Below are 26,099 nucleotides of genomic sequence, written 5' to 3'. Positions count from 1 at the left end.
TCTAAGATTTCATTCACCTCTTTTACCTCTTTCTTATTTATTTTTTTACTTGATTTATCTAAATTTGATAGTAGTTGGTTCAGATCTCCCACTAGTATAGTTTTTCTATCTATTTCCTCTTTTAATTCTCCTAGTTTCTCCATTAGAAATTTGGGTGCTATACCATTTGGTGCATACATGTTGATTAGTGATATTTGCTCATTGTCTATACTCCCTTTTATCAGGATGTATTTATCTTCCCTATCCCTTTTAATCAGGTCAATTTTTGCTTTGGCTTTGTCAGATATCATGATTGCAACTCCTGCCTTCTTTCTGTCAGTTGAGGTCTTACTCAAACCTTTAATTCTGACCTTGTGAGTATTTACCTGCCTCATGTGTGTTGTTTTGGATTTTAATCCATTCTGTTATTCATCTACATTTTATGGGTGAATTCATACCATTCCTGTCCAAAGTTATGATTGTCTTTTGTGAAATCCCCAGCATTTTGATATCCTCCCCTAATTCTGACCTTTCTTCTTTTGCTATGACCTTTTAAATCAGTAGTTTACTTTAAATTAGTCCCCCTAGTCCCCTCCCTTGATATGCTTCCCTGTCTTGCCCCTCCCTTTTTGTTCCCTTCTTGTTTTTTTGGGGGGAGGAGTCTGCTACTTTCACTCCCTTCTCTCATTCTCTCCCTTTTTGAACTTCCTCCCTCCTACCCCCCTTAGTTTTTCCTTCTTCCTTACCCTGTTGTATAAGATAGAATTCAAGATCCCAATGGATCTAGATGCTCTTCCCTCTCAGAGTTGATTTCACTGAGAGTAAGGTTTAAGTAATACCAATTAGCACTCTCTTCCTCTCCTTCTTATAAGAGAATTCTTCCCCTACCCTTCCTGTGTGTATCTTTGTGTGACAAAGATTATTCTATTTAATTTATTTCTATTTTTTCAAGTATATCTTGGTGCCATAATTGATTCCCCCCTCCCTTTTTCTTTCTTTTTTTCCCTCCAAATCATGTTAATGCCCCGATCTTTCCCTATGAGTGATTCTACTGATTACTCTATTAATGCATACAATTTTTGAGAGTTACACATAACATTTCCCCCTTATATTAATATATATAATTTGATCTAATTGTAGCCCTTATAGAAGAGAGTTTGAATAAAAGAAAAAAAATTTCTCCTCTTCCCTTTCTTTCATTTTTTTTCAGACATCAGTAGTTTATTGTATGTTTAGTCAAAACACATTCAAAATGGAAACTCAAAGAATACTTTCCACCGGAAACAATTAACTAGCTTCTATGAGCATATAATGCTTAACACATTACAGCAATAAAGATGGTAATCCACTCTCTTCTATACCTAACTCAAGCCCAAATGGTAAAGCCAGTTTTGTTGAAATGGGGTCAGAATGATTGAAAACTACCATCAACAAATCAGCATTTAACTGTAATGGTATGTGAGTCTTTGCTTTTGCTGAAAAAAAGGGGGGACAAGAATGTTAAAGTCTACAGTATAGTAGGTGAGCAATCACCATGTAAACTTCTGTTTGATGTTTTAATTAATGATTTAACCATGGTTTTCAATGAAGCAATACTGAAGCAGATTGGCTCTTGGCTGTTCTAGGTTTCTACACTTCTATTTGTAATTACTTCTGGTGCCAGAAAGAGTTTATATGGTGGCAAGGTGATGATCAAGCATTAGGAATAACCAAAGTAACAAAGGGAAGGAGAACATAGGGTACAACAGGTGATTGGGTTGGGGAGGACATGAGATATGGGCTAAAAACTTTAAAGAAAACATGGGTAATAAACTACTTTTTAAAAAATAGTTTGAATAAAGGTTTCAAAACTCAAGACCAAAGTCATGTTTTCTGGTTAGGACTTCAAGTACTATACTTAACTTTTGAAATTGTAAAACAGTTTCAAGCAGGAAAAAAATTCCTTAAACCAGAAATGGAAACCAGGAAATGTGTCCCCCAAAAACATACAAAATAGTGCAAGACTTCCCATCAAACATGGAAGACCTCAATTCTGGGAAGAAAAAAAAAACTAGACAAATATAATTTCACTCACATTACTTAGTATAGGAAAAACAAAAGATGTGTGTCACCTGCCAGTTTACTAGAGAGCAAACAGTTGCATAATTCTGAAACAAGTTGCTACCCATAACAGTGGAAAAAGAAAAACCCAAAGCGTTATAATGTAATGAGGTTTTCCATGTTTAAAAGCAGCTTTAAGTGGTCAGTCATCCACTTCACATCTAACCTGAAGCATCAGATACTGGTGTATCTTTTCATGTTTCTCATGTTTGGATGTCGAACTTTCCACTGTGTTCTGGTCTTTTCTTTATAAATACTTGGAAATCTTCTATTTTGTTGAATGCCCATACTTTCTGCTGGAAGTATATAGCCAGTTTTGATGGGTAGCTAATTCTTGGTTGAAGACCCAGTTCTCTTGACTTTCTGAATATCGTGTTCCAGAATTTGTGGTCTTTTAGCGTGGCCGCTGCTAGGTCTTGTGTAATCCTGATTTGGGCTCCTTTGTATCTGAAGTTTCTCTTTTTTACTTCTTGTAAGATTTTCTGCTTAGCTTGGAAGCTCTTGAATTTTGCAATTACATTCCTGGGGTTTGTGTTTTGGGGATTTAGTATAGAGGGTGTTCTATGAACTCTTTCTATTTCTATTTTGCCCCCTTGTTTGAGAATATCAGGGCAATTCTCTTTGATGATTTCTTGTAGGATGACACTGAGATTTTTGTTAATCTCTGGTTTTTCAGGTAGACCAATGATTCTCAAATTGTCTCTCCTTCCTCTGTTTTCCTGGTCTGTCACCTTGTCAGTGAGATATTTTATATTTTCTTCTAATTCATTAATTTTTTGACCTTGCTTTATTAATTCTTGCTGTTTTACAAGATCATTGTCTTCCAGTTGCTTAATTCTGGTCTTTAAGGACTGCTTTTGCTTTTTAGTTTGGTCTGCCCTTCTGTTTGAGGCTTCCAGCTGTTTCTCCAATTGGGAGTTCTTGTCTATCAGACTGTTGAACTCTCTCTGAATTTTTTCCCCATTTTTCTTGCCAGAAGTTTTCCATCTTTTGGATAAGCTCCAATTTGAGTTCCTCCAGAGCTTGTGGACAAGTTCCATTTTTGGGGGGGAAGGTTTTGATTTTGTTTGAATTTCATCCTCTTTTTCCTCTGTAACCTGGGTTTTCCCTCCATAAAAGTTTTCAATAGTCACTTTTCCCCCTTTCTTCTTGGAGGGTTGATCTTGGGCTCTATCAGCCACCCCGTTGGTGGTTTTCCCTTTCTTTTTTAGTCAGTAGTCTGAGTGAGATGGGCGTGTTTTCTGTGGAGTTACTTGCCAGTGCTTTAGCCTCAGGCAGGTTCTTTGAAGCTTCTGCAGTTTGTTAGCATGCCCTCAGTCTGTGGTCTGTGCTCTCCTGTGCTCAGGACTCTCCTGTTAAACCACTTTGAGGGGTAGTTTCCTGGTAGACCTTGTCAGTTCCCAAGGATGCTGGTGTGCCCCCCCATACAGTGAGGAGCAGAGCTTTTGCCTCAAGCAGTCTCTAGAATCTCCGCAGTGTTCACAATTTGCAAGAACCCCTGTGCTCTGTGAGCTCTCCAGTGTGCAGGGGTCTCCTGTGAAACTGCTCTGGGTGGTAGTTCCCTGGCAGTCCTAGTTAGATCCCAAGGACCCTGGTGTGTCCCCCACTCACTACAGAGACATTCCTCACTCACTCGCTGTCTCCGGTGAGCATGCTGGTCCCATCTCTGGTTCCATAGGTGAGGTGGTGGAGGGTAGTTCAGATCATGTTTGGGTACGAGCTTTTTCTCCCTCTTATAGTGTGGAAATGCTCAAACCCCACATACCTTCATTGCTGTGCCCTGTGTAGTAGTAGACTCTCTCCTGTAGAGTCTCTTCATTCTTCCAAAGATGATTTTTATACTTTTTTGAGGTAGTCTATTTTGTTGGGTGCTGGGGAGTGGAAGCGATTTGCATCTGGATTGTAGCCATGTTTACCCGGAAGTCCCTCTGGAGTCATTTCTTTATTCACTTAAAATCTCTTCCCCTCTTCTTTGCTTTGGCATGCCTGAGTATTTGATCCTCTGGCTGTGATGAAGATGCTTAATAATAAGGAAAACATGTTGGATATCAAAGGTGTGTGAGCTAGAAAAGAAGGCGCAATGATAACAAAGGTGAAAAGGGGTAGTGTGTTCTGTCCTTGCCCCTTACCTTTTAAACAAGACTAAGAAACATGGGCTGACTATGCCCTGCAGGGACCTAGATTCCCTGATATTTTTGATGTAAAGGAGATTACTGGGCAGGAAAAATGGAGCTGCAATGGGAGATGGTTAGGACCTAAAGGGTCTATATAAAACAAAACATGTCTTATTTCTATTCATTTGTGTTTTTGGAAGGTGACATATATGTCCATTCTTCAAACACTGTTCTTGTTGTGGCATATAATGTTCTCTTGGTTCTGCTCATTTTATTCTTCCAAAGTCAACCTGTTTGTCATTTCTTATGGTATTTCATCATATTTGTATGCCACACCTTGTTTAGCTATTCTCTAATTGATGGATAAACCTTCAATTTCTAGTTCTTTGCCACCACAAAGACATAAATATTTTAGAATATATAGGTTCTTTCTCTTTTTCCCTCATCACCTTAGGAAATAAATCTCAGTGGTACTGCTAGGTCCAAAGGTATACATAGTTTTATAACTCTTGAGCATAATTCCAAGTTGCTCTCCAAAATGGTTGGATCAGTTTACAGTTCTACCAACACTGTATAAGTGTCCCCGATATTCCATATCCTTTTCAACATTGTCATTTTGCCTTTTATCATTTTAGTCAATATGATTACATATCAGAGTTCTTTTGATATGCATTTTTCTAATCAATAATGATCTAGAACATTTTTTCATATAGCTATACATAGCTTTGATTTCTTCATTCAAAAACTGCCTATTCATATCTTTTGATCATTTATCAATTGGTGAATGGCTCATATTCTTATATATTTGGGAAAGTTCTCTCTCTATTTGAGATATCAGACTTCTCTCTGAGAAATTGTCTATAATTCCCTCTCCCATTAACTTATTGCTTTCTTTCTAATCTTGGCTAAATTAGTTTTACGCAAAGCATTGCAATTATTGCATTCCAAATTATCCATTTTACTTAAACAATACTTTCTATCTCCCTTCTATCTATTTTTTCATAAATTCTTTTCCTTTCCACAAATCTGATAGATAATATGTTCCCTGTTCTTCTAATTTGCTCATATCTCCCTTTATATCTGTCATGTGTCCATTTCCATTTTATCTTAGTAAGTGGTATAAGAGATTGATCTTTATTTAGTTTCCACCAGAATTCTTTGTAGTTATATATCTCTTTATATCTATGTCATGTGTCCATTTCCATTTTATCTTTATAAGTGGCATAAAATATTGATCTTTATTTAGTTTCCATCAGAATTATTTTTAGTTTTCCTAACAATTTTTACCAAACAGTGAATTTTTATTCCAAAAACTTGCTTTGCCTTTGTCAAACACAAGGCTACTATAATATTTTAAGAGTTTGTTCTATGTCTGTTCTGTTCCACCAGCCTACTTTTCTATTTTTTTAGCCAGTACCAGATAATTTTGATCATTACTAGTTAAAATATATTTAAAAATTGGATACTGCTGACCATCCTTCATTTACATTTTTTTAATTAATTGCTTTAATATTCTTGATCTTTTGTTATTATTTTTTCTAGTTCAATAAGATAATTTTTGGTGGTATAATTGGGATGACATTTGATAGAAGATTAGTTTAGGTAGGATTGTCATTTTAGTTATATTGGCTCTGTCCACCTATGAACAATGAATATTTCTTCAATTATTTAAATTAGACTTTATCTACATAAAAAGTGTTCACCTTAGATATTCATCTAGTTTCTGGGTTTGTTTTGGTAGATATGCTCCTGGGTATTTTATTCTACCTATAGTTAGTTTAAATGTTCACTTTTGTTAATACCTATAATTTTTAAGATGTCTAGTTCAGTATTTAATTGAGGATTTTAAATTTGTTCTTTTTTTCTTTTAAAATTATATACCCAGTTCATTGACTTGTTTTTTTTCTCTACTTTATTGGTATAAGAATTTAGATATATATTTTCTCTAATTACTGCTTTTGCTATATCACAGAGGTTTTGATATTTTGTCTCTTTATTATCATTAAAAATAAATAAAAGTATTTATTGTTTCTTACTATTTTTAAGGCACTAATTTTTAAAGATTAAAAAATTTAGTATCCAATTAGTTTTTATTCTGTGTTTCCATTTCCTATTACTAAATATAATTTTTAGTTCATTATGATCTAAAAAGTGTGAATTTACTATTTCTACTTTTTGGCATTTAACTGTAAAATTTTTGTACCTTATTATGTGATGAATTTTTGTAAAGGTGCCACATGCTGATGAGAAAAAGGTATGTTTCTTTCTATTCTTGTTCATTTCTCTTCAGATATTTATCGTATATAACTTATTTAAGATTTATTATGTTCTTGATGGTTTCTTTCTTAGCTTAGTTTTATCCAATTTTTAGAAGGGAACATTAAAACCTGTCACATTATCATTTCATTTTCAATTTCCATCTGTAACTCAGTTAGCTTTTCCTTTAAAATTTAAGATGCTATAACATTTGCCACATATAGGTTTAGTTTTGATAATTCTTCATTATCTGTGGTACCTTTTACCTCAATGTAGTTTCCCTTTTTATCTTTTTTAATTATATTGATTTTAGCTTTAACTTTGTCTGAGATCATTATTTTTACCCCCACTTTTTTTGTCAGCTGAAGCATGATATATTTTACTCCATCCCTCTATTTTTACTCTCTCTATATCTCTCATTTAAAAATATATTTCTTGTAAGGAATATATTGTTGGGTTTTGGTTTTTGACACATTCTATTATCTGTTTCAATTTTATAGGTGAATTTATCCCATTCACATTCAAAATATTAGTTATGTATTTCTCTCCATTCTATTTTTATTCTTTGGCTTTTTTCTATTTGCCTTTCTTTTTATTTTGTCTTCCTCAGAAATTTAATTTTCCTTTAACCACGATTTTATTTCATTGTTTTCATTTTTGCTACTTTTCCCTCAATTTCTGTCTTTAAAAAAACTCCTTACCTTCTGTCTTAGAATTGATATTAAGTATTGTAATAATTAAAATTAAATCTCAATAATAGAAAATTATATTTTAGGAGATTTATTAGTGATCATTAGAAATCAAGAAATAAAGAGGATACAAAATAAAGACCACATGCTATAACAGAGGCTGGCACTAAAGAAAAAGTGCCAGGCTGAAGAGTGTGTGAAACTGATCACCTCGATGGGAGAGGGGCCCCAAGGCATTGGAATTTTGAGGAGTAGAAGACTCTGGCTGGGGGAAGAGTTGGTCACTCAGTCTTGAGAAGTTGAAGAGAGAAGTTGGGAAAAGACTTTCTCCTGAAGGTTACCCACTTTTCCTGATGGTGACTGGAAATCTTTCTGCCCAACACATCCCAACTGAAGGGACTTTCTGAAGAGAAACCTGAGCAGACTTTACCTCATCTCCTGTTGCTCAGGGGTGAGTCAACCTGACTTTCTCTCAGGGGGCTCAGGCTGCCAAGGCCTGAGTTCCCCCCAAACTTGAGGAGGGAGGAAAAGGGTTTTAGATAGAGACAGGGATCCCCTTTTCCCCATTCCTTTCCCATTCTTCCCTGCCTGTTATTCATTTTTAATTATCTGATTGAGTTGACATTAAAAGTTATTTATTCCCCAAGCTGAGTGTGAGTGAACAGATCAAGGGGAGACTCTGGTCTCAAGTAGTGGAGGGGTGGGGCAAGAGGGACAAGAATGAATTGGGGAGAGCAGCTTTAGCAAAGGAGGGAATACAGAAGGGGGAAAATCTTCTAACCCCCTCTTCTTTTTTTGAGCCAACCTTAAACATTAGCTGTCTCCTCTGAACCCCACTTTGAGAAAGGGGAGGTCTCCACTTTTTCCCTCTCTCAATACTGAAAGACTGAACCCCTTGAATACAAATTAACCTCCCTTTATAATACAGTTCCCATGGCTTATTAGCTCATTTAAAATCCCCTCGCTTAGCAAGCCCAAGAAAGAGAACCAAGAGAACTGCCCACTTGCTAATATCCTCTAGTACATAAGGACAGGAAGTCAGTGAGCTCCCAGGAAATGTAGTTTTAGGGTAACAGGTTTTCAATTATACATTCTCCCCTGAGGTCCGTGGAAGACTAGAGTCTCCAATGTATCTTGTAAACATAACCAACTTTGAAATTACAATAATTTGAGGATAAGAGGGAAAGAGAAAAAACAAACAAACCACTGATTGCTAGACATATTGACAAAAAGCCAGTTAGGGGGCAGTCCCCTTCATCATTAGAGTATACTTATAAAACAAATGCATTGAACTTGACACAGTTCAAATCACCACATCCAAAATTTCACTCTGGATCTTCTGTTGCAGTGTGTGGTCTGTACAGGTATCTTCATTGTGCCTTCTCTAAACAGTTCACTTTCTGGATTTGGAGAGGTAGCATGTTTCTTATCCTAAAATTACTCGTGAAAAGAATTTAAACTTTGCAATTTAGAAAAAAAAATACAGTATTGGTTCTAAGTTAGAAGAAAGTTCTAAGTCTTCTAAGTAAAGACCAGGCAATTGTGACTTGCTTAAGTGACTTGCCTGGGATCACACTGCTAGGAAGTGTCTAAGGTCAAATTTGAATCCAGGATCTCTCATCTCTACGTCTTTTTCTCTATCTACTGAACCAACTAGATGTCTCTCATTTTTAAAAAACCCTTACCTTCCATCTTAGAATCAATACTGCATATTGGTTCCAAGGCAGAAGAGTGATAAGAGCTAGGCAATGGGGGTTAAGTGACTTGCCCAGGATCACATAGCTAGGAAGTATCTGAGGCCAGATTTGAACCTAGAACCTCCTATTTCTAGGCCTGGTTCTCAATCCACTGAGCCATTCAGCTGCACCTTTTAAATTTTTATTTATTTATTTATTTTCATTTGGTTTTAAAAGTATTTTAAAAAGTTTTTCCAATGACTCCTTTTGGACTTGTATCCATTTTATGTAAAGTTTTAGAAAAGTATATTTTAATATCATTGTTTTCTGAATTTGAACCCTGATCTTCTTTATTCCATATATGTCATCTATGGTTGAGTTCTTTCCCTTTTCCTTTCTAATTTTTTAAATTTTTAGCGACCTGTTTTTTAAAAAAAAATCCTTACATTCTATCTTAGAAACAATACTGTATATTTGTTCCAGGGTAAAAGAGTAATGAGAGGGATAAAGTGGTTTGCTGAGGGTTACACAGCTAGGAAGTGTCTGAAGCCAGGACATCCTATTTCTAGGCCTGGCTTTTAATCCACTTTTCTACCTTGCTGCTCTGGACTATTTCTTACTTATAAATTTTATACTTCTGTCATGTTCTTCTTTCTGTAGGTGGAGAAAAATGTTTCAGAGTTTTGTTTTTATGGATTTTATTGTTATTTCCTGAGCTATCTGGGGATCTTTGATCTTTTGATTTTTCCAATTTCTATATTACAGTATCTTTAGCAAAGCTTTCACTCTCAGTACTCTTCTTTCCTATGTTTTCTCTGTTAAGTGTCTTCTTACCTCTCTGTCTTGGAGATGTAAATCAGGAACTCCATTGTCCCATGGTTCACTCACTTGTATGTGTTTAATCTTCTTCTTCTGTAGACATAGCTTGGTAAAGTATGTAGTCAGTGCATGGATGCTCCACAGTCTTCCCTAAATCAGGTGCCCAACACTCACACAGTCAGTTGATTGAAAGTTCTGAAGCTGAGGCTGTGGCCTACTCAGCTATCTCCAGGCCTTGCTTTCTGGAAGTCATACAACTACCTACAGTAGGCCTTTTCCCAAATTGTCTTATGTTGGACAATTTTTTTTCTCCCAGACTTAATTATTTTTGCTGTTTTAAAGTTCACTCAGAGGTACTATTTTTAATTATTTGTAGGGGAATTTGGAGAGTGAGGTAATGTTCTACCCTATTCCACCATCTTCTCACAGTGTATCTGAATTTTTTTTATTTTAAATACAATCATTTTGGACTTCTTGGGGCTTGGAGGAACTGTAGGCACTTAGCCTCTTTGATGTTTCTTTAAATACATTTGGTTTTGCTTTACTTTTCTTTCTTAATAAAAGGGTCTAAATATGGTTATTTCATGTTGTTGTGCTTGACTACACTTTCCCACCCAAGAATATGTTTAAAATTCTTTAAGCTCAGTATGGAAAAGAAGGTTGATGGAATATCTCCTTGGTTGAGGACATGAACCTTAAGAGTATGCATCTGAGACAAAAGGGATGAGTTGCCACCCACAAAAAAGAATAATTCTAAGGTAAAGTGGTCACCAGATTTTTTTAGTGTAACATAAGAGTAGATTGATAGGGCCCAGTCCTTCACAAATATGCAATCTGATCTGCCAAGTGCCAACCCTATTTGAAAATGTGAGGAGTCTGCTTCCAGAAATGCATGATGGTACATGATGAGTACCTTGCCCTTTTACTTCAGAGAGTGGGCAGATGCTCAGTGACTTGTTTCCTATCCTTTTATTGTGTGCAGATGAAAGACCTTTTATTTGGCTGCTAAGTGTACATATAAAAAAGTCCTAACAAAGGAAGGCTGATGAAGCCTTCTGATGAAGCCTTCTGATGAAGCCTACTGATGAAGGAAGGCACTCCTGTGAATTGGGAGAGAGGTCTAGTAGCCAACATTCCCCATTAGAACTGACATTTGGTTGGAAAAGCATATTTAGGAACTTTGAATTACTTTTGGAAAATTAAATTATTTGGAGAGATAGGTGGAAGATTCATCTTTCCTTACTATTGATGATTGTCTTTGGAAGAAAAAAGTGGCTTCATAGGTAGTAGAAGGGTCTTCCTAGGCCATGACCAGTTATTTCAATACAAAAATCAAGGAGAGATCAGGGAAAAAATGTAGGGTAGGATGCTATATAACTTCTTTATGGGAAGTTTAAAGTGAATTTTGAGGGAAAGGAATGAAATATCTGAGATATAACCTCAAGCATGGTAGAGGTAATAGAAGACTTGTACTTGGAGTCAACTGACTTAGGTTACTCTCTGAATCACTTTTCTGTCTCTAGGTCTCAGTTTCATTATCTGTTTTGTTGTTGTTCAGCTGTTTTTCAGTTGTGTCTGACTATGAACTCATTTGAGGTATTCTTGGCAAAGATACTGGAGTGGTGAAGAAGATGAGGAAGATGAAGCAAACAGGGTTAAATGACTTACCCAGGGTCACAGAGCTATTAAGTATATGAAGTCAGATTTTTAACTCAGGAAGATCAATGTTCCAGATACTCTATATCCAAGCCTGATACTCTATACCATCTGTGGCCTATATCATCTGTCTAATGACCATCATCTAGATTTTGTCTAGGAATTGAATGAAATCAAACTTATTGAACTATGGTTTTCAGACTCCATCTTATTTTCTTTTTTGGAAAGCAGGACAAATATGTGTCCTGTGATACTGTGATCCTTTATCTATTCTTCACAATTTAACTAGGACAACTGAAAACAGTCAACCATGCTCACCAATTCTTCCTATCTCTTCTCAGAGATTTGAGATATAGTATATAGCTTAAACTAGTGACCAAAATGTATAAAGCAATTAGATGTTCTCTTGAGATCTCTTCAACAGCTTGATACCATTCTATCTTTCCCCTTATCATTCTATTTGTAGACAATGAAGAAAGAAATGGAATTGAATAATTCTGCTCTTTCCACTATTTTTTATTATCTCATATATGTTGAACAATGTTCCTGTCCTTTCTTTGAACAGCTTCTTGTTCCAGACAGCTAAAAAACACAAGCTCGTTTTTCTTGCCCTTATCTCCAGTCTCAGCTGCTTCTTAACATTATCTCCTGGGTGGAGAACAATATATACAGTAACAGAAGTATTATACCTTGATCAACTGTGAAAGACTAAATTATTATCAGCAAAGCAAGTTCCCAAGTTATCCAGAAGTCACCCATGATGAAAAATTCTATCCACAGTCAAAGAAATAACTACTGGAGTCTGATAGTAGATCAAAGCATGCCACCTTCCACTTTATTTTCTTCATGAATTTTTTTTTATTTTATGTGCTATATGTGTCTTGTCATGACATGAGCAATATGGAAATATATATTAAAAGCACTGGAATAACCCAAATCAGATTATTTACCACATTGGGGAGTAGCGCAAAGAGGAAGGGAGAAAATCTGAATTCTAAAATGTCAAAACAATGATCAAAAATTGTTTCTACATGTACCTGAAAAAATTATCTGTTGGATGGCACTCCTCTTTTGCATTAATCTTCAATTACTTACCTTTGTGTCCATCTTCGGTTTATATATGTAATCCTTGTGTTAGAAATCTCTTTAGAAATGAAGGTACTGAAGATACTTTTGGCTTTGTTATTATTTTTCTCTTTCTCACTTATTCTTTATTACAAAGGATGAGACTCAGGAGTGAGGGAGAACATATATTCAAATATGAATGAAAAAAAAAGATGTCAATTAAAAACTAAAAACAAAGAGAAGAAAATTCATAGTTGTTCATATTTTTATGAAAGGTCTAATTTTCTTGCTGGGAAATGGGAAATCAAATAATTCTTTTTACTTTAATGAAATTCATTTCAAAATTAATTACATAAAAACTTTTTTTTTCTAAAAACCCTTACTTTCTATCTTGGAATCAATACCATGTATTGGTTTCAAGGCAGAAGAGTGGCAAGGGCTAGGCAATGGGGGTTAAGTGACTTGCCCAATGTCACACACCTGGTAAGTATCTGAGGCCATATTTGCACCCTGGACCGCCTATCTCTAGGTCTGGCTCTCAATCCACTGAGCTACCCAGTTTCCCCCCATAAAAACATTTTTACTCAATTCTCTCTTGGAAATTTGATTGTCCACTCTGTAGAATATATTTTCCATTTGTCAAAACTTCAGTGTGGCTTTATATGGGGTATCTGAGTATTGGAAAGAGTATTATTTATGCCCAGGATTTCAATATGTTCATATATTTATGAAAGAGCCTGAATATAAATATGCATGTATTCATATATAGGTATATAGCATTTATATTTTCCCATACACATATATACATGGAAAATAATACTATAAATTTTCTTGCTATCAGCTGCCAGAGGTTGCATAATAGAAAAGAAATGGAGTAGGACTTACCAGAAGGATATTAAATTTAGAATAAATAAGTCTATATGTAACAACAGTTCCTGATACTATTTAATTTTTCCCGAGATAGATCAGGAGAAATAAGAATAAGAGAAGAATATTTCTAGTTAGTTACGTTGTTTGCATGTACAAATGTTTGTGTATTTATGTGGAGAAAAGATCATGTCATTAGGCAAACATTTGCCTAAAAGACTATTTTACAGAGAATCCACACAAGGCAAGTGCCAGAAGAAGTGATACAAGAACATTCTCAAAGTATTTCTGAAGAACTTTGGCATTGATTTTGAGATGTGGAAGACACTGGCATGAGACTCTCCAGCTTGGCATGTCCACATCAAAAAAGGTACTGTTCTCTATAAGTAAAACAGAATTGTAAGAAACATGAGATGTACAAATTTAGAGATATCTCCATGCAAAATGTTCATATGACTATATGTGCCCAAATTAGTATAGAACCTTCTAATCTCATATTGGTCAGATCAGACACAGTCAAACACACTATACATTGATCCCAACAAAGTAATGTCATTTTAGTCCTCTTTGAGTATGAAAAATAACTAACCAAAGCAGAAGGAAAGAAAAATCCTTGTTAAAATGTATTTTCTTCTCTAATATATCTGAGATACTGGATTAATTGGCAGGAAAAACCTGAAAAACAGGCATAAGTCCAGTGATGATGTTTCCGGAGTAAATTGATCACAATCTAGAAGTCATTTTTCTTTAATGTCCATATGTCAGCAGAATGGCCAATTCAATTAACTCTTAAGGAGTGGAAAGTAGTGGGAATAGTCATGGATGCACATGCCTAGACTCTGATTGTACCCAGCGGTAAAAACCAGATCACTATTCATATCATCAACAGGCCTGTCCTAGGCATTGGAAGCTACCATTTCTTTATCATCTCTATGATGTGGGTACAGATGGGAGAAAATGGTACACTTTTGAAAAAAAAAATGATATGCTTCCCAACAAGTCACTGGATGGAGACTAGGGTAACAAAGAAGTAGTTGTCATTGGTAACTGGCCCTGAATTGATCATTGTGAGAAATTCTAACTGTTGTGAATTTCAACTCTGGATGACCAAATCGTCTTCAAATTGCTTGTCATAAACAGATATGCTCCTTCTGTCTGTTTCTGTTGGATCAATAACCCGGTCATAAAACCTTTGATAATTTTATGAAATCTGGTACCACTATGGAAACTACATTGAGACAGCTTCACAAAGGTCTTTAGGGTATGTTTCTAATATAGTTGCAACCCAACAGTTCCCATGAACCTCTAGGAAGAATGAGACCATTGGTTTAAAACTGGAAGGTCCCTGGGACATATTTCAGTCTAATATTTTTATTTTACAGGTGAAGAAAAAGACCTTGAGAAGTTAAAGGACTTGCTCACATTTATAGAGATAATAAATAGCTTAAGAGGGATTAAAACCCTGGACCCATGACTTCAAATCCATTTTTTCCCATTATAGTATTCTTCCTTTTCATTTTCCTTGTGAGTTTTACCAGGAGGTTTATATTCCTGGGCATCCTCATATTTCTCTTTATTGTGCTATTATCCTAGCAACAGGAAATGTTTGGTAGCATCCATCTCAGGGTAGGAATCAGGATATATTAGCTAGGTCCTCTACAATCTGACCTCTATCTATCTTTCCTATCTTATATCATATTATCCCCTTTCACAAACTCTACATTTAGACTAAATTGATCTACTAGCTATTTCTGGAATACTACATTGTGTGCTGAGGGGGATTTTATTGCCTACCCCTCCTGAGTAGCCTAACTTGTCCATCAACATATTTCAAATACTAGACTTATGCCTGTGAACATGCTGTACATCAATATAAGAGAGAGGGCAGTTCTTGTCTGGGCATGCTTGAACAGACATGGTACTGGAGAGATAGGCAAAGGGTTAATGGAAGCTAGGAAAAACATGGTCTGAACTTAGAGTAAGAATGAGATTTAAAACGATTATTGTCTACCCTTTCTAATAAACTTTATAAAAATTAATAACTGGGTAGATATATTAATTTTCACATATATCAATTGCATCTTCTACTAATATGCATTTCCACACATAGGGAGATAGGTAGTTCATTGACCAAAATACAGTACAAAGTAACTGGGGCTTTGCTGTTTACAGATACACAAACTGATCTGGCCTATTTAGTTTCTCTTTTGTGCTGGCAAATTCACTTTCAATTTAGTCAGGTAGGATTTGGGATATACTGAAGAGTATATTCCCCTCAGGTAGATAGTTATCTGTAACAAGGTTTTGATCTCTGTTCAGACAATAAAGTTTAAATGGAAAAGAAAAACTGATTCTTAGTCTTTGGGCAGTGAGGTGACTCAATGAATATAGTGCAGAACCTATAATCAGGAAGACTCATTTTCCTGAGTTCAAATCTACCCTCAGACACTTACTAGCTGTATGACCTTAGGGTAAGACCTTTAATTCAGTTGTTCTCAGATTTCTCACCTGTAAAATGAACTAGAGAAGGAAATTGAAAACCAATACAGTATTATTGCCCCCCAGAAAACCCCAAATGTGATCAAGAAGAGTCAAGGAGGACACTGAACAATAATCTTGGCCTGGATGGACACTGCTTGGCTTTTATTTGATGGGTGCATTAAGTCTGGTTTTATAAAGGTTGTTCCTTAGCCAGCTTATGACATTGACATTTTAGAGATCTGTAAATTCTACAAATTGTTGACTATCCAGACCAGAGGTGTCAAAGGTGCCCTCTTACTCTGGAGCTAGATTAAAATGTAATTGAGAAATATTTAACAATCATAAACTAAAAATGCAATGGAATATATATATATATATATATATATAATGCTAATATGTGGTTTTCTAAGTTCATATGCAGCTCACAGGGATTATTAGGTATGGTTTAATGAACCCCTTTCTATTTGAGTTTGATACTAATAGTATAGACTTAAGGAAGTGAAAGAGAAATGTTAAAAATGCAGATATAATTTAAGAGCAGGACATGGACATAGGTTCCTCTATCACTCCACCCCAGAAAGCTAGTTGTTAAACATTTACCAGCACACCAGTGCTTTCAAGTCACTATGACTAGCCAACAGAATTTGAGATAGAATGGATGCTTCTGAAAAGATAACATTCAGAAGACATTAGCATGGGAGCAATGCCCAATAGAGTTGAACAGCTATCAGAACATGTAGGGACTAGCAGTGATGAATCCAACAGAAATAGTGAGACATGACTGAAGAGACTATGATCACAGCAGTGATCATGAGTCTAGATGAATTTGTGGGAATACCAGTAGAACTCAACTTAAGGCATTGATCATCTGGTACTACAATACTCATGATAAGTATTTACCCCCCCCCCCCAAAAAAAAACAACAACTATGATTGGCAAGAATAGCTAATCAATGAATCAACAATTTCTTTCTCTTCCCCCAGCCCACATCAACAAAGATTCAGTAAGAAGAGAGAAGGAGTCTATTGCTAGAGATATTTTGGTGGTTGGAATTATAAGATTTAGCAACTGATTGGATATGTGATGGAGTAAGGAAAAGTAAGGAGCTGAGGAAAATGCTGAGGTTAGGAACCTATTAGGCTGGAAAAGTGATAGTGCTTTTGACAGACATAGGAAATTTTGGGAGAGTGGGTTGAGGATAGGTGATTAATGAGCTCAGATTTAGACCTGTAGAATTTGCAAAATCTCTAGGACATTTGGTTTGGAATACCCAGTATGTAATTGGACTACAACTTAGGGAAGAGGATTTTCATCTTAAGGGTGTTTGTACTTCAGGTATTAGCTGATATAGTAGTTGATTTCTGAGTTTTTCTACAGCTTTCTATCCTGAATCTATGATTACCCCCTTTTTTATAAGACCAACACTGATAGAATATTTTTGATCTGTCTTCAGGAATTGACAGAGTTGATAATCTCTCCCTCATTATAATATAGTTTATGTCTTTAGCTTCCTTATATATATTCCAAGCCTGAGGAATAGATAGTCCTTACACTAGATTTATCCATGCCCACTAGGATCAATGCATGAATATGCTAATGAATGTTAAAAAGATGACTTTTCCAGAGCATTGAAAACTGAATATATAACAATGAAGGAAAGAAAAGATTCTGAGAATACATACATCATGCTCTTTATTACTGTGGATTTTACTGGAGAAGAGGGCAAAAAGTAAGCATTAAAATAGAATAGCAGCAGCCTGGGGTGATGGTCATGAGCCAGTGCTTGTCACACCTGATAGGACTAGCTTCCACATCTGTTCTTTTAGTTCCTTCAGCCCTTGGGCTCATAATTTAATTGAGACTTGAGCCTAAGGCTTTGCTTTGCCAGTTCAGTGGCCAATAAAAATTAAATTCTCATTGTTTACAAGGTTCTATTCCACTGAAAAAGGTGGAGTAGTTATAATAGGCTCAGAATACGTATGAGAAAACTAAAGAAATAAACTGTATTATATTTAGGGAGAGATTATCAACTGTTAATATCTAAGGGTCCTAACTTCCTTTTCCCTCTCTTTCCAATTTATTGCTCCTTCTCATCTCAAATGCCGAAACAAATGCAATTCTTATGAGTTCTCAATGTGAGGATTGCCTTAATTGCATTAATAGTTCACTGGATTCTTAATGGTTTAGAATGGTAAATTTATGGATGTAAGTACTTGTTCCGTAAGTAGGAAATGGAAAAGTGCATTTGTTAGGCAATTTTGCCATGGAATTCTTATAGAATTCAAGCCTCTTCTGTCTGATGTTCCCTCTTTTGCAGGTAATGCCAAAGATAAGGGATCTGGGGAGAATTTACAGTATCTCCCCTCAGATCATCATTTCCACCTCCTCTATGTTAGAAAATTGTATTTTGCCACTGAAACTACCAAAGCCATGATAAATCTCCTTTAGCCATCCTAAGTGCATTACTCACCACTTCTTCTACTCATGCCTAATAAAATAATTTTCTTCTTCCATTAGAATGCAAATTCCTTGAGGACAGGCACTATTTTGCCTGATTGTATCTGTATCTCTAGAGCTTAGTACATATTAAATGCTTCATGAACATTCTATCTGGGGAGGGGAAGGGTTAGATGGATAAGAGAAAAGGCAAAATGAAAGAAGGAAGTAAAAATGGAGGGAAATACACAGACGGTAATCACAACTATGAATGTTAATGGGAGGAACTCACCCATAAAAAGGAAGCAGATAGAAGAATGGATTAAAAACCAGAATCCTACCATTTGTTGTCTTAAGGAAAGACACAAAAGGCAGATAGACATACACAGGGTAAAGGTAAGAAGGTATAACAGAATTTACTTATATAAAGAAGGCAGGAGGAGCAATTATGATCTCAGACAACACTAAAACTAAAACATATCTCATTAAAAGAGATAAGGAAGGTAATTACATTTTGATGAAAGGTAGTATAAATAATGAAGAAATATCAGTAGTCAACATATATGCATCAAATGGTATAGCATTAAGATTTCTAAAGGATAAATTAAAGGAGCTTAAGGAGGAAATAGATAGTAAAACCATTCAAGTGGGAGTACCTCAACCTTCCCCTATCAGAACTAGATAAATTAAACAAAAATAAATAAATAAGAAAGAAGTACAGGAAGTAAATAAAAATGATAGAAAAATTAGAGCTAATATAAATCTGGAGAAAAATAAGTAGGGATAAAAAGAAATATACCTTCTTTTCAGTAGCACATGGCACATATACAAAGATTGACCATGTACTAGGGTATAAAACTTTGCAGACAAATATAGGAAAGCAGAAATAACACATGCAACTTTTTAGACAATAATGCAATAAAATTATAATCAATAAGGGCTTATAGAAAGGCAAATTTAAAATTAATTGGAAACTAAATAATCTAATTCTTTGAAACTGCTGGGTCAAAAAAAATCAAAGAAACAATTACTGATTTCATTGAAGAGAATGGCAAAGAGGAAAAAACATATAAAAATCTATGGGATGTAGCCAAAGCAATACTCAGAGGGAAATTTATATCCCTGAATGCATATGTCAATAATTCAGAGATGGAAGAGGTCAATGAGTTGGGCATGCAAATTAAAAAACTAGAAAAAGAACAAATTAAAAATCCCCAGATAAAAAACTAAATTAGAAATCCTAAAAATTAAAGGAGAAGTTAGTAAAATTGAAAGTAAAAGAACTATTTAACTAATAAAGAAGACTAGGAGCTGGTAATTTGAAAAAAAAAAACAAGTGAAATAGATAAAATACTGGTTTAACATAATAAAAAAGAATGAAGAAAATCAAATTAACAGTATCAAAGATGAAAAGGGTGACCACCTCTAATGAAGATCAAATTAAGGTAATTATTAAGAACTATTTTTATCAACTATATGGTAATAAATATGGCAATCTAGGTGAAATGGGTGAATATTTACAAAAATATAAATTGCCTAGATTAACAGAAGAAATAGAATTCTTAAATAGTCCCCTAACAGAAAAAAAATACATCAAAGAACTCCCTAAGAAAAAATCCCCAGGGCCTGATGGATTCACAAGTGAATTCTATCAAACATTCAAAGAACAACTAATCCCAATATTATATAAACTATTTGACAGAATAAGCAAAGAAGTTCTACCAAATTCCTTTTATGACACAAATATGGTACTGATGCCAAAGCCAGGCAGACCAAAAACAGAATGAAAACTAAAGAGCAATCTCCTTAATGAACATAGTTGCAAAAATCTTAAATAGAATACTAACAAAAAGACTGCAGCAAATTATCAAAAGGATCATTCACTATGATCAGGTGGGTTTTATACCTGGAATGCAAGGATGGTTTACTATTAGGAAATCCATCTACATAATTGACCATGTCAATAACCAAACTAGTAGAAATCACATGATTATCTAAATAGATGCAGAAAAAGCCTCTGACAAAATACAACACCGAATTCCTATTGAAAACATTAGAAAGTATAGGAATAGAAGGGCCTTTCCTAAAAATGATAAACAGTGTTTACCTAAAACCATCAGCAAACATAATCTGCAATGGGGATAAGTTAGAAGCCTTCCCAATAAGATCAGGAGTGAAGCAAGGATGCCCATTATCACCTCACTAGAAATGATAGCAGTAGCAATTAGAAAAAAAAAGAAATTAAAGGGATTAAATTAGGCAATGAGTAAACTAAACTATCACTCCTTGGAGATGATATGATGATATATTTAAAGAGTACTAGAAAATCAACTAAAAGACTAGTGGAAATAATTAACAACTTTAGCAAAGTTTCAGGGTACAAGATGAACCCACATAAATCATCAGCATTTCTATATATTTCCAACAAAATTCAACAGCAGGAGTTAGAAATAAAAACTCCATTTAAAATCACTCTAGACAATATAAAATATTTAGGAATATATTTGCTAAGACAAACACAGGAATTATATGAACACAACTATAAAACTTTTCACACAATTAAAACTAGATCTAAATAATTGAAAAAAAATATTAATTGCTCATAGGTAGGATGAACTAACATAATTAAAATGACAATTATATCCAAATTAATCTACCTATTCAATGCCATACTTATCAAACCACCAAAAAAACTTTTTTATAGAACAAATATAACAAAGTTCATCTGGAAGAACAAGGGATCAAGAATATCAAGAGAAATAATGAAAAAAAATGTGAAGGATGGGGGCCTAGCAGTACCGGATCTGAAACTATACTATAAAACAGTGATCATGAAAACAATATGATACTGGCTGAGAGAAGGGAGGATCAATGGAATAGGCTTGTGATAAATGACATCACTAAGATAGTGCATAATTAACCCAAAGACCCTTGCTTTTTGGACAAGAACCTACAGTTTTACAAAATCTTCTGGGAAAATTGGAGAGCAGTAATGGAAAAATTAGGTTTAAATCAACATTCTACATCCTATACCAAGATAAATTCAGAATGCATAAATGACTTAAATATAAAGAGGGAAATTATAAGTAAATTAGGTGAACATAGAATAGTATACCTGTCAGATCTATGGGAAAGCAACATATAGAGAATATTACAAAATGTAAAATGAATAGTTTTGATTACGTTAAATTGAAAAGGTTTTGTACAAACAAAACCAATGCAACCAAAATTAGAAGGGAAGCAATAAATTCGGAAAAAATATAACAAAAATCTCTGACAAAGGTCTAATTTCTCAAATTTATAAGGAGCTAAGTCAAATATACAAAAAAATCAAACCATTCCTCACTTGATAAATGATCAAGGCACACAAATAGGCAGTTTTCAGATAAAGAAATCAAAACTATCAAAAAACACATGAAAGAGTGTTCCAAATCTCTCATAATTAGAGAAATGAAAATCAAAACAACTCTGAGGTACCACCTCACACCTAGCAGATTGGCCAATATGACAGTGAAGGATAATAATAAATATTGTAGAGGATGTGGCAAAATTGGGACACTAATACATTGCTGATTGAGTTGTGAATTGATCCAACCATTCTGGTTGGATCTGGAGGGCAATTTGGAATTATACTCAAAGGATTGTAAAAGACTGCCTATCCTTTGATCCAGTCATTCCACTTCTGGGTTTTTACCACAAAGAGATTTAAAAAACTGGGCAAGGACCCATTTGTACATAAATATTCATAGCCTCACTCTTTGTGGTGGCAAAAAACTGGAAAATTAGGGGGTTGTCCATCGATTGAGGAAGGACTGAACAAATTGTATTACCTGATGGTGATGGAATACTATTGTAATGAAAGAAATAATGAACTGGAGGAATTCCATGTGAACTGGAAAGATCTCCAGGAATTGATGCAGAGTGAAAGGAGCCAAACCAGGAGGACATTGTACCCAGAGACTGATACATACACATACATACACAATCAAATGTAATGGACTTTTCTACTAGCAGCAGTGCAATGAACCGGGACAATCCTGAGGATCTTATAAGAAAGAACGCTATCCATATCCAGAGAAAGAACTATGGGAGCAGAAACACAGAAGAAAAACATATGACTGATCACATGATTCGATGGGGATATGATTGGGAATTTTGACGTTAAATGATCACTCTATTGCAAATACTAATGATATGGAAATAGGTTTTTAACATAGATACACGTAAAACTGAGTGGAATTGCTTCTCACCTCTGGGAGGGGGGAGAGAGGAAGGGAGGTAAAGAATGTGAATCATGTAAACATGGAAAAATATTCTAAATTAATTAATAAAAATTATAAATTAAAAAGAATTTAAAAACTAAAATAAACTAACAATTGATAAAGTAAATATTCTATCAGAATCTTTTTCTGAGATAAATATTGTCCTGATACCTACAACAAGGAAAGATAAAATACAAAGAAAACTATAGGCCACATTATTAATGAGCTCAAGAGTTTTAAACAAAATCCTATCATCAATAATAAAGATGTTCCACAGAGGAGAGGGTTTGGGTGAATGAATAAGGAGAAGAGAGGGCTAGGTGTCTCAGGGGATTGAGAGCCACACCTAGAGTTAGGAGGTCCTGAGTTCAAATGTGTCCACAGATACTTTCTAGCTGTGTGACCCTAGAAGGTCATTTAACCCCCATTGCCTAACCTTTTTGCCTGGGTATCAATACATAGTATTGTTTCTAAAACACCAGGAAGGGTTTAAAAAAGAAAACAAAAGATAATGAAATTTCCTCTTTACATATTACATTTGAGATATCCAAAAGACATTTGGTGATGTAAGAGTGGAGTCCAGTGGAGAGACTAAGGATGGATGGTTGCTGTGGGGTGCTGGTGAATGTTTTAACAGCCATCTCTAGAAAAAAGCAGAAAAGTACTTATAACATACTTTTAAGTTTAATCTCCCATATTAATGCCTTTTCCATCATTTTCTTAAATCTAGAAATCAACAAAATGATAAATAAATCCCTGATGTGTAGTATTTGCAGATTTCCAAGGTGTAATCAGCTTTCATGAGTCAGTTAGAGCTGACTCTAATTAATACCCCTGGAAATATGGATGTGGGAGTTCTTTGCATGGGGATGAAAACTGAATCCACCGGAACTGATGAAGTTACCAAGTGGCAGCGTATTAAAGGAAAAGCATAGAGGGTCTACTACTATGCCTCGGAGGCACATTCACCATTAGAATCACTAGCAAAGGCAACCAAGGAGGAGCAGTCAGACAAATCTGCAGAGAAGCAGGAGAGAGCAGTGTCCAGACGTGGTTCTGCTGCCCTAAGGATACTCTGAGGTGGGTTCTAGGCGCTAGCCTCAGGGCTTGCTGGTGCTCAGCTGCTGCCCTGAGGGCACGAGATGCCGAGTTGGAGCTCCAGAGTGGAAGCAATGAGCCTTCGTTCTTTCCCGTGTTCATTTATATCGTTTTTATGGGGGAGGTGCAATGTATAGACTTTGCCTTACTAATTTACTAATTACTGATTGCCTTACTAATTTAGCTATAAACCAACCTACGTTTGGAACCCTTCTCTCAGCTTTTGAGAATGCAGGGCAGAGGGAGTTGGCAGAAAGTGACACCCATTCTGTAACTCTGATCACATGACCTGGGGGGAGGTCTGTCCCCCCTAGTGGTCCTGAGTGGGCTTCTGTTACTCAGACTCGTCTTTTCTAGGGCTCTTGCCATGGGGACCAATGTCATGGCGCAGGGAAAACGGCTGATGCTGCTAGTCTTGCTCATTGCCTGGGTCATACATCTGGTTTCTGCAAATATACTGTAGGTAGGTGTGGTTTCCTTATATATAGCGGCCAATCTGAAACCAGGCAGAATAAACTACCTTGTTTGCAAGAAGGAAGGGGGCACATGCCCTGTCTATCAATATTTGTCGGGTATCCCCTTCTCCTCACTTTGGGAACGAGTGCTGGGGGTAGACCTTATTTATAGCCCCAGAAGCAACCTCAAGATAAGGTGGGGTGGGAGGCGCCTCTGTTAGTTTTTGTGTCTGTCTCAAGCCCAACTTGAATTCCAGACAATTCTAGGTTTCAATATTGCCTCAGAATTCAGGATGTCTAAAATCTTCAACTGATATCTGGGGGAGAAATAGAAAGTACAACTACTGACTTGTCTCTGGCTGTGATGGATCCTGGTGCTGGAATACAGATGTCTGGGACCAGTGATGTTATAATCCTGTTTTCAATTCTCAGTTACCCTGAAAACTGAGGGAATTTGGGATGAGGAAAACAAACAACCATTCAGAGAATTTACTTGGCAAAATGAGAAATATTTAATATTTAATACAGGTGCACAGGAAAATTTTGCGCTGAGAGGATAATCAGGGATTTAATATAAAAATCATAGAATAATAGCATTTTAGAAATATAAGGAATCACAGGGAAACAACCCCTTCTGTTTAAAGAGATGGAAACTGAGTCCTGTAAGGATCTTGATAGGCTAGAGCAATTATGTTGTTCAGTGGTGTATGACTCTCTAGGACTCCATTAGGGATTTTCTTGGCAAAGATCCCAGAATAGTTTTGCTGGTTCCTTCTCCAGTTCATTTTACAGATGAAGAAACAGGCAAACAGGGTTAAATGACTTGCCCAGGGTTACACACCTAGTAAGTGTCTGAGGCCAGATTTGGATTCAGGAAGATCAGTCTTCCTTCCTACAGGCCCAGCACTTCATCCAATGTTGCCACTTACTTGCCCCAATTAAAGCAATACATTAAGTTTAATAAGATGAAATGTATTGAGGATAAATTCCAAGTTCTGTGCTTTGGTGCAAAAAATAAATTTTATAGACAACAAGATGGAGGTCTATCTAGATGACTCTTCCTATTTAAAAATATTTTAGAGAAAAGAAATCACAGAATGAGTCAGTATGTTTATAATAGTCCAAAAAATCATTGTTATCCTAAGTGACATTAAGGAAAACATAACTTCTAGTCTGATGTAATAGTTTTGTTATATTCTTTTTTGATCAATCCACATCTGGAATACTCTGTTTAGTTCTTGATGTAGCATTTTAGGAAAGGTATAGATCAGTAATAGCAAACCTTTTAGAGATGGAGTGCTGGCACCCCCCCCCCCATTCTCCCATTTTCTATCCTTATCCCAGATAGGGGAGGGAGGAAGCACTCCCATTGGGCTGCTGAGCAGAGGGTTGGGGGAAGTGAGGAATGTCCTCAGGCACATGGAGAGGGGGAAGGGAACAGCTCCACCCCAAGTCCCTCTGGTTTTTTAGCAATGACCTCTGGTGGGCAATTGCAGGTGTGCCCACAGAGAGGGCTCTGCATGTCCTTTATGGCATGTGTGCCATAGGTTTGCCATCATAGGTATAGAATAGATAAATAGGAATATGCACAAAGGGAGTGATGGTGAGGGGTTGATGAAAGGAATGAAAAACATAGGATAATTATTTCAGTTCAATTTTGTAAGCAAAACTAAAACAAACATTTGTTGGGGATGCTATAGGAGATATTTTTGTTAAGGTATAGCTTGGATAGGGCAGCTAGAAGTCACGGAGTACTATGTCTAGAGTCAGGGAGACTCATCTTCTTGAGTTCAAATTTGGCCTTTTACTAGTTGGTTGATCCTGAATAAGTCCTTTAAATTTGTTTTGCCTTATTTTCCTCATCTGTAAAATGAATTGGAGAAGAAAATGGCAAAAGCACTCCAATATCTTTGTCAAGAAAACCTCCAATGGGGTCATGAAGAGTCAGACACGACTGAAACAACTGAACAAAGTAGCTTGGAATATGTATACTTTGAAGTCCCTTCTAACTTTCTTAACTTTTGGGACATTATAAAATGATAGAATTTTAGATTAGTTAAGAGTAACAGCAATTCAACACCTTCCTTTACAGATGGAGAAACCAAGATCTGGTGTTATTAAATCCTTTTTAAAAATCATTCAATTG

The sequence above is a fragment of the Monodelphis domestica genome, chromosome 4 (assembly GCF_027887165.1).
Source record: "Monodelphis domestica isolate mMonDom1 chromosome 4, mMonDom1.pri, whole genome shotgun sequence".
Taxonomy (NCBI): Eukaryota; Metazoa; Chordata; class Mammalia; order Didelphimorphia; family Didelphidae; genus Monodelphis; species Monodelphis domestica.
Note: the sequence above shows the minus strand (reverse complement) of the source record.